Below are 3,279 nucleotides of genomic sequence, written 5' to 3'. Positions count from 1 at the left end.
AAACATAAGTGTTCTTAAATTGACAATTAATCAACAAGTTTGGATGGAATTACTTTACATAGTAGACTAATGGTAGGCAAGAAGAGGAACAAAGGTTGGGACCAGAACAAAAGAGACCTTGAAATATGTAAATCCTGTGCATAGTATTTTCCAGAGTCTTGTAAAATGACTGAAAGATGCTCTGTCCCTGGCATAACATATTTTCTACCAGCTACTGAAACCAACACTAATCTAGATGCTGCTGTGAAGGGATTTTGACAGATTCAGTTAAGGCTCAAAACAGTTGACCTTAAGATAGGTAATTATCCTAGATGAGCTTTATTTAATCAGGTGAGCTCTTAGAATAAGATCTTCTAGAAATCATAGATTTGAGCATAAGAGAGATTTGAGTCAAGGGAGATTCTTTGTTGCCGGCTTTGAACCCTAGGGGGCTATCTGACAAGGAATGTGAGTAGCCTTAGGGACTTGGTAACAGCCCACAACTAATATCCAGCAAGGAAAGGGCATCTCAGTACCACACTGCAAAAAAATGAAGTCTGCCATATCCATATGAGCTTAGAAAACTCCCAACCTCCAGATGAAAACACATCTAGCAACACCATAATTTCAACCTTGTAAGACCTAAAGAAGAAATGTCAATCATGCCATGCCTGAACTCCTGACCCACAAAACTACGAGCTAATAAATAGTGTTTGAGGCTGCCTGTTTATAGTAATTTGCTACAGAGCCCAATATAAAGCCTTCATCTTTCATTTCTTATTTAGTCTCATAAGGTTACCATAGGTATAAATTATATACAAATAAATGTACATATTAATGTGTATAATCCGATGGTATAGACATATGCAGATTTCCATAATAACATCACCACAATCAAGAGAAGGGACATAGCCAACATCTCCCTCCCCAAGTCTCCTTATGTCCCTTTGTTTTTTGCTTTCTTGTTTTGTTTGTTTGTTTGTTTGTTTTGTTTTGTTTTTACATAGAAACACTACTTTTATTAACAAGTTGGGGCCACGATGGACAGCTTCCAGAACAAAAATAAGACAGTCCCAAGGCAATGGAGAGTAAAATTGTAGCAGACAAGTTAATACTCTTCACACTCATCCTCTCCCTCAGTACTATCCATCATCCTCATAATCCTTCTCAAGGGCAGCCATGTCCTCATGGGCCTCAAAAAACTCTCCTTCCTCCATGCCTTCACTCACATACCAGTGAACAAAGGCACGTTTGGCCTATATCAGGTCAAACTTGTGGTCTAGGTGAGCCCAGGCCTCACCAAATGGCTGTGGTGTTGCTCAGCATGCTTACACCTCACTATACTTTGGCCAGGTCTCCACCTGGTACCACAGTGGGAGGCAGGGAATTAATGCCAACTCTGAAGCCAGTGGGGCACCAGTCCACAAACTGGATGGTATGCTTGGTCTTGATAGTGGCAGTGGCAGGACTGACATCTTTGGGAACCACGTCACCATGGTACAACAGGCAGCAAGCCATGTATTTACCATGGTGAGGGTCACATTTCACCATGTGATCGGCTGGCTCAAAGCATGCATTAGTGATCTCTGCTATAGTAAGCTGTTTGTGGTGGGCTTTCTCAGCAGAGAAGTAGGGCCGTATGTGGCCAGAGGGAAGTGGATGTGAGGATAGGGCACCAAGTTGGTCTGGAATTCTGTCAAATCAACATTCAAGGTTCCATCAAATCTGAGGGAAGCAGTGATGAGATACACAATCTGGCTAACAAGGCGGTTAAGGATAGTGTAGGTTGGGCATTCAATATCAAAGTTTCTATGACAGATGTCATAGATGACCTCATTGTCTACCATGAAGGCACGGAGAGTTCCAGGGTGGTGTGGGTAGTGAGGATGGAATTGTAGGGCTCAACTACAGCAGTGGAAACCTGGGGGGCTGTCTTGTTGATGTCCATAAATATTCTGCTGCTCCTTGTACCACCAAGAGTTTGCTGACACCCAGACAATAAGGAGCTTTGTGAAGTTGCAAAAAGGCTGTCTCATAACATTGAAAAACCTCCACTGAAACAGTTACCTTTTTTTTCCCCTTCCCCTCCCCCATGGGTTTCTGTTAAGTTTCTCAGGATCCACATAAGAGTGAAAACATATGGTATCTGTCTTTCTCTGTATGGCTTATTTCACTTAGCATAACACTCTCCAGTTCCATCCACGTTGCTACAAAGGGCCATATTTCAAAAAAAATAATTAAATAAATAAATAAATAAATAAATAAATAAATAAATAAATAAATAGGTTAGAGTGGGAGAGAGCCAAAGCATAAGAGACTCTTAAAAACTGAGAACAAACTGAGGGTTGATGGGGGGTGGGAGGGAGGGGAGGGTGGGTGATGGGTATTGAAGAGGGCACCTTTTGGGATGAGCACTGGGTGTTGTATGGAAACCAATTTGACAATGAATTTCATATATTGAAAAAAACAAAAAACAAACAAAAAAAACAAAAATAAACGCTAAAGTTAAAAAAATTAAAAAAATAAAATAAAAATAAAACAGAGTTGCCTTACTGCATTTAAGAAGGTGGAGATTCATTTAGGTTAATTCTTAACTCTCTATTTTGTTGTTATTCCTTAGGCTAAAACTCAGGGATGAGTCTATGAAGATAGAAACAAAGCTTAATCTGAGAGACCATATCTCTTTTACCAACATTTTCACTGACTCTTTCATTGACTGTAAATAAAATACTAGCATCTGGATTCTCTTCTCTGTCAAAATGAGTCTTTCCCAGAAGGTTGTTTTTAGGTAAACATAAATCTAGGATGGTGATTCCCATATAATTTCCACGTTAAGACCCACCCGATTTCTAGTACAAGTATAATTTAGGGTTAAAATACAACCTAGTTTAACCAACAAGAATTATTCAACAGAACACCTTAGGATATCATGATCCAATTGTGCATTGCTGTTATCAAAAGTAGGAAGGTTTTCCTTCCGCAAATCATAGAAGACTAGTAGGAGTCACATTAATTTTAAGATGAGAAAACTAGAGCCCAAAAGGCTAAAGGAAACATTTACTTAGGGTATGACTTACTAACAATTTTCTTTACATACAATAAACCAATTAATAAAATGGTAATGTAAAATGTCAAAATCTAATGTTCTATAAATATAACAAGTGAGAACTTAATCAATGTTTAAATAAAGAAGACATTTCCTAACCATGAAAATAAACCAGAATAAGAGAGCTCTGCTTTAATGTTGATAAAAGTGTATACTTAAGAGAAGGACTCTAAGATATTTTCCAAGGAAGCTAT

General features: G+C 38.6%; 1 pseudogene; it reads right to left on the bottom strand.

The window, feature by feature from the left end:
• Positions 1-1,087: 1,087 nt before the first annotated feature.
• LOC109247174 (tubulin alpha-1C chain-like) lies at positions 1,088-2,798 on the bottom strand (annotated as a pseudogene).
• Between the last annotated feature and the right edge of the window lie 481 nt (positions 2,799-3,279).

This window comes from Panthera pardus, unplaced genomic scaffold (assembly GCF_024362965.1).
Source record: "Panthera pardus isolate Hobbes unplaced genomic scaffold, ASM2436296v1 HiC_scaffold_1, whole genome shotgun sequence".
NCBI classification, from domain to species: Eukaryota; Metazoa; Chordata; class Mammalia; order Carnivora; family Felidae; genus Panthera; species Panthera pardus.
This window is presented reverse-complemented; position numbering and strand designations above follow the sequence as displayed.